This window comes from Drosophila gunungcola, unplaced genomic scaffold (genome assembly GCF_025200985.1).
Source record: "Drosophila gunungcola strain Sukarami unplaced genomic scaffold, Dgunungcola_SK_2 000025F, whole genome shotgun sequence".
Classification (NCBI taxonomy): Eukaryota; Metazoa; Arthropoda; class Insecta; order Diptera; family Drosophilidae; genus Drosophila; species Drosophila gunungcola.
The window spans coordinates 139,077-155,398 of NW_026453204.1; the positions used below are offsets into that span (position 1 = coordinate 139,077).

Sequence of the window (16,322 nt, forward strand, 5' to 3'; positions counted from 1 at the left end):
TCGCGGCCAGTCGAGTAAAACTTTCACTGACGAAACTCCTCGATGCCCCTGTATCAATGGTGGCGTCCACACGTTGTCCTCCGACTTCTATCGCTGCCGTGATGAGCCCGCCGTGTAATCTCAACGGGGGTTTTACTGGGGTCGGGTTGCTGCTCCGTTCGTCTCCGCCGTACCCGGGTTCCGGCGGAGGCGTTCTCCGTTTCCCGACGCATTTCGACGGCAACATTCTATAGTTAAAACTCCTGATCGCCCACAGTCCCAACAGAAATCCCGACGTGGATTCGGGCAGTTCCTTTGGAGATGTCCGTTCTCTCCACAGCGATTACAAGCCCGCCGTATGTCCACTCGAGAGGTTCCTTGACTGATCATCTGGTGGGTCACGTGTCCTGTCTGCGTTGAATTTCCCGGATTCCGGAATGGGTTCGGCGACCGGCGAAGTTGAGGTTCTTCTTGCCTCCTGTCCATGGTTGCTTTTGGCTCGCGTCGAGTCGTCTCGAGTTGTTTGACACTCTCATATTCTGTGGCCATATGGGTCAACTGTGTCAAAGTCGCGAATTCACTGCGTTTAATGTACAGTCGGTATTCTGGAGCCATGTTTTCATATGCCCGGTACAATTCTTCCTCTTCTCGATAACCGGCTTGCTGCATCTTGGTTCTGAGCTCGATCAAGTAGGTCTTGAAAGGCTCTCCTCTCCGCTGCACGTGGGTCCGTATCTCATCTTCCAACCGCTCGAAATATCGAGGTGGTAGGAAGAAGTCGAGGAATTCCCTCCTGAAAGTTCCCCATGAGGCCGACTGTAGGTGGCTCGTGCGAAACCACCGTGCCGCCGGGCCCTCCAAGATCTCGGACATAACGCGGGGTACCTCCTCTGGATTTATCCTGTAAGTCATCATCTTTTCCTCGAGCGCGGCGATGAGAGTCAACGGATCCGAACTCCCATCGAACCGTAAATTCCATTTGTGCATCTTCTCGGGGAGCAGATGTTGAGTTGGAACCGTGCTGCTCCGTGTCTCTTGTCCTTGTAGATCGGCGGGTAAGCGGGCGCCTACCGGTGGCATCCAGGTACCGTGCGTCGATCCTGGGTGGATCCCTCGATGGCGGGCTGGAGTCCCGAATGGTGAGGGATTCTGCAAACTGTCCCGTCTCGCCGTTCCTGCCTGGAGGGTTCGGACTTGGGGTCCGGCTACTATATTGCTCCTGCAACTGAGCCAGTCGGTCCCACACACTTTGTGGGAACGACCCTGTGTTGACGAGGTTGGCGAATACCTTCCTGGTCTCCTCGACGGTTCCGTCGGCTTTAAAACCAAACTCCAGGGCGAGAGCGCTGAGTTCGTCTTTTCGGCGAGCGTATATCCAGCGGACTCCTATACCTGAATTCTTAACAAAATCGGCTTCTTCGTACTCACCGTCAGATTCCTTAGGGTTACTCATCGTTGGTTATCCTCTTCGATTTAGTTTGGTGTGAACTTCCTTCTCGAGTCTTCTAGATCCTTCCGGAGATCGGTTCGGGTGACTCTACCCTTCTTTTTCTTCAGTGGGTCTTTAAGCCACTTGGGTGATTCTCTAGCTAGTCTCGGTGTCCCTGCTCGGGCGCCACTTGTAAGGATGCTCTCTGGCCGGGGTACAGATCTCAGTCAGATCCAGGAGTCCTTTACAAGAAATTTGTAAATCACCGAAACACCGGACTAGAGAGTTTCATTCAACGAGTGAATGAGTCGTTTGGGGAGTCACGCCGAAGGTTCTCATAGACGCCGGGAGAGAGAGAGTTGGTGTCGGAGTTGGTCGCGCCGTACCTTGCCCCTGGGTTAAAAATTCCACGGGCTGGACCTTGGGGCGAGGCCAAGCCAGACGAACGGTTTCGCGAGTATGGGGACGCCGGGTAGTCCCGCTGATCACTTCCGCGATTGGGACACGTAAGTCGCTTTCCGTGTGTCGTAGGCCAAAAATTCACCGGGCTGGACCTTCGGACGAGGCCAAGCCAGGATACTATTTCGCGAGAGTAGGACCGGGGGGGGGTTGTGTTGCGCGCAAGTCGTTCTCGACGTATCGGATGCCAAAAATCCACCGGGCTGGACCTTCGGGCGAGGCCAAGCCGGATAAGATTTGTCAGACACGAAGGGGGATTGGAGGAGAAAGGATGGCGGTACGATCGACCAGTCGGGAATGATGTCCGCGCGCAGGTCACATGCACTACGAAGAGAAAAGCTATTATGCTAGACCAGACGGGCCGGGTGTCCACGTGCCGGTCGCATGCGCTACGAGGAGGAAAGCTAGGGTACTAGACCAGACGGGCCGGGCGTCCGCGTGCCGGTCGCATGCGCTACGAGGAGGAAAGCTAAGGTACTAGACCAGACGGGCCGGGTGTCCGCGTGCCGGTCGCATGCGCTACGAGGAGGGAAGCTAGGGTACTAGACCAGACGGGCCAGGTGTCCACGTGCCGGTCGCATGCGCTACGAGGAGGAAAGCTAGGATACTATGAACAAAAAGAATCACGATCATGGAATTCAATCATTTACTTCTCTTTATTATTTTTCTAGGTTACTTTTATTTATCCACTATCTTCCTACGAGTCCGCTACACCGCCTTTGCTTAACGGATAGGAATTTTGTGTACACTAACCTCAAAACACTAATCAGCCCACTTCTTCACTGACCGCGTGCCTTCGCGCGGTCGAGGCGTCACTCGGATTATCCGGCAAGCACGTTACGGGAGACACGTCCGCTCCGTTCTACTGTTCCGGCACGAGAGCCCCTTATTCATTTGTCGTCGCGCGGTCGAGGCGTTACTCGAATTACACGGAAAATTACTGCGGGAGACACGTCCGCCCCGTCTTACCATTCCGACACAAGAGAGCGCTCGCTCGATCGGTGTGTGACCTCCTTCCCCACGCTCCCTTTTTCCCGCTTTCGGGGTTTCTAGTATATTTCTTAATTTCTAGTATTTTCTTAACTCACTAAATATCGGCTGGCGTTGCCACTCGGGTTTGGAACTTAACTTAACTACTGCTTAATATTCAGTTTCAACTTAATATTTATTATTCATTATGCGTCGCTTACACCAATAACCTTACATACTATTAACTTAATATTTATTATTCATGATAAGACGCTTACACCTATAACTTTATATACTACTAAAAATTGTATCGTACACCTAGGTGTGTACGTTACACCCCCCCCTTTCTTCCCGTGGCGCGATAAAAAGGCGCCCGTCGCCGGTAAACTAACCTTCGAGTTCCCTACGTGACGGCGTAGCTAACAAAGGACTCGGTCTTAATCTATTACAATGGTTACACGAGGCTTATACAGTGATTATACAATGGTTATACGGTGGTTATACAATGAATATTAAATTTATCTGCGGCTGCAGGCTGCTTACTGTGTCGGGTTACTCAGTCCGGCGACGCTGTCATCGATCCTGTCTGGAGTGGCTTCTGCGTAGTATGGTTTGAGCTGGGATATGTTGGCGATCCGTCGCCGTCGATCTCCGGGACGTTGCAGGCGTACCAAGTTCGGAGATGTGAATTTCGTAACGGTATAAGGGCCGTCATACTTGGGAGCAAGTTTGGCGGCGAATCCCTCGGCTGCTTTCGATAAGGGATGCTGTCGCAGCCAAACTTGACCGCCGAGCGTGGGTCTCCATTCTCGCCTTCGTAGGTTATAATGTCTCGCCTGGTCTTGAGACGCTCGCTGAAGATTCGCTCGTACGATGTCGAAGATTCCTTTGAGGTGAGACGCCTTGCCTTCAGGACCTGTATGCACGACCGCCGATCCGGGGGTGAGTTCATCATATAGCATCGCAGGCAAGCGTGGTTCCCGTCCTTGAGTTAGGAACGCGGGACTATACTCCGTCGAATCCGATACACTGCTATTGATCGCGAGGGATATCTCTGGCAGCATATTATCCCACGAACTCTGGTCGCCTTCCGACAGCTGGGATATCAGCGTCTTCACAGTGCGGTTGGTGCTTTCTGTGGGATTCTCTTGTGGACAATATGGAGCCGTGTACTGGACTTCTACGCCGAGCTTGGTGAAATAGTCTTTCAGGACCCGGCTTGTGAATTGGGTTCCATTGTCGCACACGAACTTCCGGGGAATGCCCACTCGTGCAAGTATGCGTTCCCGAAACGCTTTCTGCACTTGAGCTGCGGTGGCTTTCCGGAGTGGTATCAGTTCTATCCATTTCGAAAATACGTCGTGAAACACCAGAAGCATAGTATTTCCTTGTTTTGACCGGGGTAGCGGGCCTACAAAGTCCGCGCAGAGAATGTCGAAAGGTTCGCTGACGACCCGGGTTAGCATCTTGCCTGCCGCTTTGGTTTGTTCAGTCTTAAACTTTTGGCAGGATTCGCAATGGCGAACATGGCGTTTCGCGTCGCGATACATACCGGGCCAGAAATACCTCTGGGTCAGACGCGTGATCGTTTTTCGGACTCCCAAGTGTCCTGCGGTCGGGGAATCGTGACATTCACGTAAGACGCGGCTTCTACGGGGAGTTGGCACACAGAGCTTCCACGGGAAGTAGTCCTCATCGTCAGCTCGGTAGCCCATGTTCCTGTAGAGCTGGTCGTTTTCGATCATGTAGTCAGCGAATTTCTCGGGTTCCTCCTGTATTTGGTCTTTCATCTTTTTGATCCAGTCGCAGTGGTCCTCGAGTTCGACAGCACCTTGCAGTACCTCACAAGGCTGTCGAGAAAGTGCGTCAGCCACGACGTTCAATTTACCTCGTCGATAGCGTACGTCGAATTGGAATTGCTGCAATTCTAGCGCCCAACGCGCTATTCGGCCAGAAGGGCTCTCAATAGAATTTAGCCACTTGAGAGCTAGATGGTCAGTAACGACCTCGAATCTGTACCCTTCCAGGTAGCACCGCATCTTCCTGATTGCCCAGATTATGGCCAGACACTCTTTCTCCGTGGTAGTGTAATTTTGTTCCGCGGGGGTTAATCGGCGGCTAGCGTATGCGATGACCTTCTCTTGACTTTCGGAGCCCTGCGATAAAACTACGCCCAAGCCGACGTCACTCGCGTCTGTTTGCAAAATGAACTTCTGGTCGAAATCCGGACAGCCTAATACGGGAGCAGTAGTCAGGCATCTTTTAATTTCTTCCAAGGCGGCTTTCTGTTCTGGTCCCCAGGTCCACTTCCGTCCTTTCTTTAGTAGCGCGGTCATTGGTTGCACGATAGTCGCGAAATTAGGGACGAATCGCCGATACCACGAGGCCATCCCGATCCATTGACGGAGTTCCTTTAAGTTAGAGGGGGCCTTCAACCCGTTGATCGCAGACACTTTCTCGGGATCAGTCTGGATTCCGTCACTGCTGATGACGTGGCCGAGGTAAACGAGTTTCTGCTTGAAGAAGCAACACTTCTTTGGGTTTATCCTTAAATTCGCAGCCCGCAATCTGCGGAAAACTTCCGAGAGATGAGTAAAGTGCTGGTCTTCTGTCGCGCTTATGATAATAATATCGTCTAGGTAAGCGAAGGCGACCGGTTCCATTTCCACGCCGATTACACTATCCAGAGCGCGTTGAAACGTTGCGCTGGCAGAATGCAACCCGAAGGGCATGACCTTCCATTGATACAATCCTCTCCCAGGGACCGTGAACGCTGTATATTGGCGACTATCCCTAGCCATGGGAATTTGCCAATAGCCGTGCTTCAAGTCCAACGTGGAGATATATCGGGCGTGGCGTAATTTCTCCAGAATGTGATTGATTCTCGGGACTGGGTAGGCGTCGGGCACTGAGTGTGCGTTTAACTGACGGTAATCTATACACATGCGCCAATCGCCAGTTTTCTTCTTGACCAATACGATGGGAGCGCTGTGTGGGCTTCTGGAGGGTTCAATGGCCCCGTCACGGAGCAGTTCGTCTACTTGGGCATCGATGACATGTTGCATCGCGGGATTCTTGGGATAATATCTTTGTTTTACGGGCTTGTCGTCGCGCATGACGATGGTGTGCTCGGCGACGTGAGACACCCCGTGCAGTTTCTCGAATACGGCCAGTTCCCGATCGATGAAGCTTTGTTGCGCCGGACTCAATAATGTGCTCCGTCGCTGTTCGTCGTTTTCTACCGTCTCCGTCCTAATGGGCGCGCCGGCATTAATGTTCGGGGTTATAGTTCGCGTAGGAATAGGACTGGGTGCCTCTGCTTCTTCTGGCCTGGCAGTTCCCAAATGGGCACCAACCGCAACAGGGTGCACCGTTTTCTCCTGGTTGCCCCGCGCCTTTATAAGTACTGGCTGTAGGAAAGGGTCTCCAGCCGCTTGGGCTTCGTTTTGCAAGTCGAGGGTAGCTTGACCACATCGCACCTGAGTTCCCGCTACTTTGAGGAAGTCCATTCCAAGTATTACACGATCTAACATGGTGGGCATTACTAACATGGGTAAGAGCACCGTAGTGCCGGCCAACGTAACCGAGGTTCGCCAGAGCTTTGTCACATCCAGACATGACCGATCGGCCAACGCTATTCTAGTGACGACATCCTGTAACTCGTCTGCACTCGCGGCCAGTCGAGTAAAACTTTCACTGACGAAACTCCTCGATGCCCCTGTATCAATGGTGGCGTCCACACGTTGTCCTCCGACTTCTATCGCTGCCGTGATGAGCCCGCCGTGTAATCTCAACGGGGGTTTTACTGGGGTCGGGTTGCTGCTCCGTTCGTCTCCGCCGTACCCGGGTTCCGGCGGAGGCGTTCTCCGTTTCCCGACGCATTTCGACGGCAACATTCTATAGTTAAAACTCCTGATCGCCCACAGTCCCAACAGAAATCCCGACGTGGATTCGGGCAGTTCCTTTGGAGATGTCCGTTCTCTCCACAGCGATTACAAGCCCGCCGTATGTCCACTCGAGAGGTTCCTTGACTGATCATCTGGTGGGTCACGTGTCCTGTCTGCGTTGAATTTCCCGGATTCCGGAATGGGTTCGGCGACCGGCGAAGTTGAGGTTCTTCTTGCCTCCTGTCCATGGTTGCTTTTGGCTCGCGTCGAGTCATCTCGAGTTGTTTGACACTCTCATATTCTGTGGCCATATGGGTCAACTGTGTCAAAGTCGCGAATTCACTGCGTTTAATGTACAGTCGGTATTCTGGAGCCATGTTTTCATATGCCCGGTACAATTCTTCCTCTTCTCGATTACCGGCTTGCTGCATCTTGGTTCTGAGCTCGATCAAGTAGGTCTTGAAAGGCTCTCCTCTCCGCTGCACGTGGGTCCGTATCTCATCTTCCAACCGCTCGAAATATCGAGGTGGTAGGAAGAAGTCGAGGAATTCCCTCCTGAAAGTTCCCCATGAGGCCGACTGTAGGTGGCTCGTGCGAAACCACCGTGCCGCCGGGCCCTCCCGAATGGTGAGGGATTCTGCAAACTGTCCCGTCTCGCCGTTCCTGCCTGGAGGGTTCGGACTTGGGGTCCGGCTACTATATTGCTCCTGCAACTGAGCCAGTCGGTCCCACACACTTTGTGGGAACGACCCTGTGTTGACGAGGTTGGCGAATACCTTCCTGGTCTCCTCGACGGTTCCGTCGGCTTTAAAACCAAACTCCAGGGCGAGAGCGCTGAGTTCGTCTTTTCGGCGAGCGTATATCCAGCGGACTCCTATACCTGAATTCTTAACAAAATCGGCTTCTTCGTACTCACCGTCAGATTCCTTAGGGTTACTCATCGTTGGTTATCCTCTTCGATTTAGTTTGGTGTGAACTTCCTTCTCGAGTCTTCTAGATCCTTCCGGAGATCGGTTCGGGTGACTCTACCCTTCTTTTTCTTCAGTGGGTCTTTAAGCCACTTGGGTGATTCTCTAGCTAGTCTCGGTGTCCCTGCTCGGGCGCCACTTGTAAGGATGCTCTCTGGCCGGGGTACAGATCTCAGTCAGATCCAGGAGTCCTTTACAAGAAATTTGTAAATCACCGAAACACCGGACTAGAGAGTTTCATTCAACGAGTGAATGAGTCGTTTGGGGAGTCACGCCGAAGGTTCTCATAGACGCCGGGAGAGAGAGAGTTGGTGTCGGAGTTGGTCGCGCCGTACCTTGCCCCTGGGTTAAAAATTCCACGGGCTGGACCTTGGGGCGAGGCCAAGCCAGACGAACGGTTTCGCGAGTATGGGGACGCCGGGTAGTCCCGCTGATCACTTCCGCGATTGGGACACGTAAGTCGCTTTCCGTGTGTCGTAGGCCAAAAATTCACCGGGCTGGACCTTCGGACGAGGCCAAGCCAGGATACTATTTCGCGAGAGTAGGACCGGGGGGGGGTTGTGTTGCGCGCAAGTCGTTCTCGACGTATCGGATGCCAAAAATCCACCGGGCTGGACCTTCGGGCGAGGCCAAGCCGGATAAGATTTGTCAGACACGAAGGGGGATTGGAGGAGAAAGGATGGCGGTACGATCGACCAGTCGGGAATGATGTCCGCGCGCAGGTCACATGCACTACGAAGAGAAAAGCTATTATGCTAGACCAGACGGGCCGGGTGTCCACGTGCCGGTCGCATGCGCTACGAGGAGGAAAGCTAGGGTACTAGACCAGACGGGCCGGGCGTCCGCGTGCCGGTCGCATGCGCTACGAGGAGGAAAGCTAAGGTACTAGACCAGACGGGCCGGGTGTCCGCGTGCCGGTCGCATGCGCTACGAGGAGGGAAGCTAGGGTACTAGACCAGACGGGCCAGGTGTCCACGTGCCGGTCGCATGCGCTACGAGGAGGAAAGCTAGGATACTATGAATAAAAAGAATCACGATCATGGAATTCAATCATTTACTTCTTTTTATTATTTTTCTAGGTTACTTTTATTTATCCACTATCTTCCTACGAGTCCGCTACACCGCCTTTGCTTAACGGATAGAAATTTTGTGTACACTAACCTCAAAACACTAATCAGCCCACTTCTTCACCGACCGCGTGCCTTCGCGCGGTCGAGGCGTCACTCGGATTATTCGGCAAGCACGTTACGGGAGACACGTCCGCTCCGTTCTACTGTTCCGGCACGAGAGCCCCTTATTCATTTGTCGTCGCGCGGTCGAGGCGTTACTCGAATTACACGGAAAATTACTGCGGGAGACACGTCCGCCCCGTCTTACCATTCCGACACAAGAGAGCGCTCGCTCGATCGGTGTGTGACCACCTTCCCCACGCTCCCTTTTTCCCGCTTTCGGGGTTTCTAGTATATTTCTTAATTTCTAGTATTTTCTTAACTCACTAAATATCGGCTGGCGTTGCCACTCGGGTTTGGAACTTAACTTAACTACTGCTTAATATTCAGTTTCAACTTAATATTTATTATTCATTATGCGTCGCTTACACCAATAACCTTACATACTATTAACTTAATATTTATTATTCATGATAAGACGCTTACACCTATAACTTTATATACTACTAAAAATTGTATCGTACACCTAGGTGTGTACGTTACAAGCGCACTGTTAGAATGAACTTAGAAACGTTCCTCGGGAACCTTCCTGGATAGCTTCCAAAGCAAGCATTGCGTAACACATCTAGTATGATTACAAAACATGCCTTCTAATAGTCTTACCCAAGAATGCATATATTATCGTTCCCCAAAAATGCTAATGGGAACCGTTTCTTTTTTCAATTCCAATTTTTATTTATTTAATTTTCATTTTATAAACGTTTGATTTAAAATTAATTGTAAGTAATTATAATTACTATAATTACTCCGGGTCGTTTTTTTCATCTCTCATTCTTTCTGCTATACTTTTAGCCTTGTAAGCTTTGTTCTTAGCCCTAGTGAAGGCCAGTCAAAGGTCTTTTATGTGGTCGGTGAAGCGGTGGTCGTCCCTCCTTTGTGACTCTAAAAATATAATAATGAGAAAATATAATATAAAATATATTAATGAGAGGGAAATATGTAATTTTTTAAAAATATGATTGTAAGTTTGTAAAACACTTACCGAATAATGTTTCATTTAAATGAATGTTGGACGCAAAACCTTCCCTGTCCCTAGTACCGCCATAATTAAGCTCCTTTATCAAACTTGGACTTAATATCCTACTGAAGATCTAGATTTTCCGAACTCAAAAAATTTTAAAAAAGCATCAAGTTGATCTCTAGTAACATTATTATTATGGTACCATTCTAATAATTTTTCAAGGAGATTCATAGGTATCATATTCAAAAGAATAGTTTGATGCACTTTAATCCGATTCGGGTTCACATAAATTTGGGCATTCATTTCCAGAATTATGTTCTGTATCAAAAGTAAGAGCTCTAGCAGCCGATTGATGAGGCTCTTCCTTTTGTTCTTTCATTAAACGGTGAATATTCGACCGCGACATTCCCCTCATTTTAAATTATATTAGTTTTGTTTATTTTGTAAAATATTTTTTTTCAATTAAATTATTAAATTTTTTATTTATGTAATGTCTAATTATTTAAATTTATGTTTATTTTTCTTACATTTTTGTTCACTTAATTTGTGTTCTTAGGTCCATTCTAAACAACACAACTTGTATGTAGATGTAAGTCCACCCTAGGTAGAAGCACTAACCATACAACATATAGACTGGTCATTTCATACGACGCATTTGGACACAAAAAAACGGACCGCGGAAGGTCCACCGTTCTCACAGCAGCAGGTCCATGCACTTCGTGTGCGTTCGGGTTTTTTACTCTCTCATTCTTATTCTCATTTTTATGCTCGCGCACTCATTGCACGAGTTCAGTCGTTCAGTCGCAGAGAGGCGCTTTTTGAAGAAGGCTGCCCTGCGCTTGAATTCGTCTTTGTATGTATGCGTGATCATGCATTCTCATACACGGGAGCATGTGTGCGTTAATTTCATTTCGGCGCATCAAGAATATTTTGTCTTTTGCCACTTTTCAAACTTGGTACCCTAAGAATATGGGCGTATTTACTATTGGGTTATGATATAAATATGAATATTATGTGTTTTAATATATTTATTTAATATTTCAGCATACATTTTATTTTTGTTTACAAATTCTAATCAGTGGTAGCGGTAAAATGTTTTACATATATGTATGTATTCGAATTTATAGAAATCAGTGCACTGAGATGGGAACAGGGCATATCGCAGTCGTGTCACTTGAAACACCGACTGCTCTTCAGTGGTTGAGAAAACTTCAAACTAAATCAGTTTTTGTCGATGTTTTGCGAGCGGTTGGTGCCTGCATACCCTACCGACGATTGCTTTTAAGGGGAGCGGGCTTTTAGGACACTTGTTTTAAATGTTATGTTTAGTGATCTTTGGTTGATTTATTTTTTAATGATTCGCAGTGTTATTTTAATTGTCTTTAAACAAGTAATAAATAATAAAATACTTTTAATATTTTTGAAAATGTAAATGGTTGATTTATTTTTTAATGATTCGTTATTTAATTGTCTTGTTATTTTAATTGTCTTTAAACAATTCGTTATAATTCAAGATATTGGTACAATTAAAATCTAAAATTATTATCATTAAAATAAATTATTATCATTAAAAAAATGTGGATTTTTATATTTGTTCCATTTACCTTTTCAAAAATATTAAAAGTATTTTATTATTTATTACTTGTTTAAAGAATACGCAAAAGACAAAATATTCTTGATGCGCCGAAATGAAATTAACGCACACATGCTCCCGTGTATGAGAATGCATGATCACGCATACATACAAAGACGAATTCAAGCGCAGGGCAGCCTTCTTCAAAAAGCGCCTCTCTGCGACTGAACGACTGAACTCGTGCAATGAGTGCGCGAGCATAAAAATGAGAATAAGAATGAGAGAGTAAAAAACCCGAACGCACACGAAGTGCATGGACCTGCTGCTGTGAGAACGGTGGACCTTCCGCGGTCCGTTTTTTTGTGTCCAAATGCGTCGTATGAAATGACCAGTCTATATGTTGTATGGTTAGTGGTAGAAGTAAAAGGAAGAGAGAAAAAAGAGAGCACACAAATAAACGAAACGAGTTCACAAAACAAAAAATTTAAATTTATGAAATATATATAAATTACCTTCTGTTTTGAAAAAGTTTTTCTGGAATTAAACGAAAATAATATTTAAAACGAATTGATTAAATTAAAACTCAAGTCTTATTTCAGTGTACGCTCAAAAATATAATTCTTTTTTGTTTGATTAACAGCCACACACAGTTTTAGGAACAATTTGTTTACACTTGTTTTGACCGTACACTGATTTTAAGACTGTTAATAAGTGCTTATAAATTTAATATTTTTTGGCACAGGTACACATCTTTTATTGTTTTAATTAGTCCATTGTTTGGTTCATGTTATTTTATTAACAGTATTGGAACTCCTATTTAGTTTGTTTATATCAACACTATACTTACTTGAAAATTAAAGCCGCAAAGAAAATATTATTTTCACAAATCTCAGAGGCACCAGCTATTTCAATTGAAAATCAAAATGCAAGTGGCGAGAAATGCAAAAGAAACGAAAAAGACCGCGCGCTTTCTTACATTTTTCCTATTCTTGTCGTTTGCTTTTAAAAGTACCGTTTTGTTCGGTTACTCCTTGTGATTTATGTGGCGGAGGAACGTATAGCTCTGGCAAATGTAAAATAACAATTCAAAACAAAATCACGCTTTGAAAAGGAATCATGTAATGGTGTATAAATTATTACCTAAAATTAAAATATATAAAAAACTGCTTCAAATTAATAATTTTATAATACAATATAAAATATATTAAATATTATTATTAATAAAATTAAATATTAATATTTTTTACAGAATTAATTTTAGGAAAAGTTTATCAAGTCATATACCACCAACATAACAAAGCGTTTAGATATTGTTTATAAATATAAAAAGTGAATATATTTACGCCGCTGCTGTTCATTAAGAAAAATAGATTAAATTGGTTTCCCATTTTTTTGTGCATTCCGAAAAAAGACTTCTTTTTGCGTTCTTTCGTAAGCGAGGTTTTCGTTGAAAAACACTGTCATAAGCAATCCCAGTCGGAAGTTAGAGAACGCACTCCAATAAAAAAACATTCTTTCATGCATGCTTTGCAAGCGAAAAAGAATGTAAGAAGCTATAAAGAAGCATTGTTTATGCATTCTAAAGGGTTTTTGTGAAATCGTCCCTTCTACTATAATGCATAAAAAAAGCCTTCTTTTGCAATGTAAACAAAAAGCTGAAACCCGAACGCTGCCGATTGTCCGATATTTTTGAGATCGTGTTTTTCACCGAAAACCTCGCTTACGAAAGAACGCAAAAAGAAGTCTTGTTTCGGAATGGACAAAAATATGGGAAACCAATTTAATCTATTTTTCTTACACAAATTAAGTGAACAAATATGAAAAAAAAAAAATTTAATTTAATTTAAAAATAAACAAAACTAATATAATTTAAAATGTCGCGGTCAAATATTCACCGTTTAACGAAAAAAACAAAAGGAAGAGCTTCATCAATCGGCTGCTCTTACTTTTGGTACAAAAAATAATTCTGGAAATGAATGCCCAAAAATTATGTGAACCCGAGTCGGATAAAAGCTCATCAAACTATTTTTTTGAATATGATACCTATGAATCTTCGTGAAAAATTATTAGAATGGTACCATAATAATAATGTTACTGGAGAACAATTTGATGCACTTCTAAAATTTTTTGAATTCGGAAAATCTAGTTCTTCAGTAGGATATTAAGTCCAAGTTTGATAATTGAGCTTAATTATGGCGGTACTAGGGACAGGGAAGGTTTTGCGTCCAACATTCATTTAAATGAAACATTATTCGGTAAGTGTTTTACAAACTTAAAATCATATTTTTAAAAAATTACATATTTCCTTCTCATTATTATATTTTATATTATATTTTCTCATTATTATATTTTTAGAGTCACAAAGGAGGGACGACCACCGCTTCACCGACCACATAAAAGACCTTTGACTGGCCTTCACTAGGGCTAAGAACAAAGCTTACAAGGCTAAAAGTATAGCAGAAAGAATGAGAGATGAAAAAAACGACCCGGAGTAATTATAGTAATTATAATTAATTACAATTAATTTTAAATCAAACGTTTATAAAAAGAAAATTAAATAAATAAAAATTGGAATTGAAAAAAGAAACGTTTCCCATTAGCATTTTTGGGGAACGATAATATATGCATTCTTGGGTAAGACTATTAAAAGGCATGTTTTGTAATCATACTAGATGTGTTACGCAATGCTTGCTTTGGAAGCTATCCAGGAAGGTTCCCGAGGAACGTTTCTAAGTTCATTCTAACAGTTGAAACTACCTTCCAATAGAACGCATTAAGACTCAATCTTAGATCGGTTCTAAAAGAAGGCTTGCTTTTTGTCCCGTCTCGAACAAAAAGGAAAGGGAGCTTTCAGGGATCTGGAATGCGTTTTTTGCATGCAAAGGAAGCGTAAAAGAACACATCCTAGAAGCGTGTTTTTTCCGACTGGAAGAGCAAACACCAATACCAATGCAATGAAACACAAATACATTAATGCGAGAGTTTTTTTTTCATTTCAAGTCGTTACACTTAAATAATACTGTGACATTTTCAGTCCATAATGCAGTTAATTTAACATAACAATTATTAAAATGCCTCTCCAAACAAAATGTTGTAGTCCCACTTATTATTGTATTACAAATAATGCATTGCTGCTCACATTTTCTGTAAAAAACAAATGCATTGCTGCGATGTTGACCAATCTTCCAGCAACGAAGTCAAGATTTGATTTTTGGCAGTGCAAAGTCTTCGGCAATCCAATAACGGAATGCCTTCCGGTTAACGCTGCTATGCCTAGATATGTCTTAATTAACTTTTTTTTTTAAGGATAAGCCAAAACTTTTTAAAATCGCATTCAATTGTCCTTTGTAATATTAGTAATAGCCGGATTCCATTGGCGCATTAAAACGCATTAAGCCTAATACGCATTAAGTAAATGCGTAACCCATAAGGCTAAATGCTGCTCTTAAAAAAAATGCGAAAATGAAATGCGACTTCAAACCAATAGCTCCGAACATATTTAGAAAACTTACCGAAAAATACCGATATCTAACGATATTTTGTTTGTGCCACCACTACAACTGCTGGTTTCGATAAGCAAGTATGGTGCCATTTTTGATTTCTTTCGAATATAAAATCTATTTGCATAAAATTGACTGAAAACAAGAGCACACGCATCTATCTATTTGGAGAAAATTGACTGAAATAAGAGCACACGCAGCAAATCGTGGAAAAAATCCCACATATACGGGGATCCTTGCTTTTTTTTAGAAACTGTGGTGGTCTCCTTTGCAAACCCGTCAAAAAAACCTTCACCTCCCCTTTCTTGTCGCCCAAGATGGAAAATGTTTCGGTTACATTATGGATATCCTGCCGAGCACTACAGATTTCCGTAAACTCGCTCATATTCATGGTTTTCAAATCATTTCGTTTGGATTTGCTACAATTTAAAAGTAAACAAACCCAGATCAGCTGTTTGTGTCACTTATGCCATCTTTCAACATAGTCCATCCGGTTGGAATTTTCAACATATGTGACTAACTTATGCGATAGTTAGCCGATGTTTTTGCGGTGAAGCTCTGTTCCAATGCAGACTATCCCTGAAAAACAGTTGAGATTTTTGAGAAAAGTGAAACTCCGAAATGACCTTCCGTTTTCAGCTGATCTGAATTGCAAGTTCGAACCAAACATCAAGTTTAGCTTCGAACATGGCTCTCAGCAGAGGTTCCGGCAGAGCAAATGGTGCATCTATATAGTTCTTACTCTATGCCACGACATTCCACCATCTCTTTCAAAGATCGTTAGAAAGGTTTTGCCGTGCCAAAAATTTTCCGGTTATACCTTGACGGTGGAATTTACGTTCCTAACCGCACGTTTCTTGCCTATATATAGCTTAAATTTTTTCGGTGCCACTTTAAAGCAGTGGTGTCCACGCGCCCGACTCGCGAGTCAGCGATTTATTCTGCCGGCTCGCTGCGTACCCTGACAGTGTAAACGGTCGTGTGGCTACGGCAAGCGTCTATGAAAATACAAGTTATATGTCATTGTATTTGTGTGGACACAACTGCTCTAAAGTCTTGGCGCGAAAGAATTTAAATCGACATGGCGGCCAACTATGCTTCTGTGAAACAGAGGCGTAGTCGAAAGAGAAAGGGAGCTTAGGTGGTTAACGCCCCCCATGCAGCAATTGGAATAGAGAGTAAATGTAAGCCATTATTTAAAAGTTCAGATATCCATTTAACGTCACTGACTTTTAATGGACGGTGGATGGTGGGATGTTTGATGGTGACTCTGTGGGAACACCAGTCCACCATCGATCCAAAATCCCAGACGTTTCGCTTGGATGGGCTCTGTGGTACTGGGCCACAAAACTCAAAGTTGCAAATCCA

General features: G+C 44.7%; 1 long non-coding RNA gene across 2 annotated transcripts; it reads right to left on the minus strand.

Moving 5' to 3' along the window:
- Nucleotides 1-9,674: 9,674 nt before the first annotated feature.
- Nucleotides 9,675-12,550, minus strand: LOC128263893 (uncharacterized). 2 transcript variants are annotated; one of them, XR_008268563.1, is made up of 3 exons: nt 12,302-12,550; nt 11,967-11,988; nt 9,675-9,802 (listed from the first exon to the last, which is right to left on the minus strand). It is a non-coding gene; the product is annotated as an uncharacterized LOC128263893 (long non-coding RNA). The 2 variants fall into 2 exon arrangements; XR_008268562.1 differs by lacking the exon at nt 9,675-9,802 and adding an exon at nt 10,938-11,847.
- Between the last annotated feature and the right edge of the window lie 3,772 nt (nt 12,551-16,322).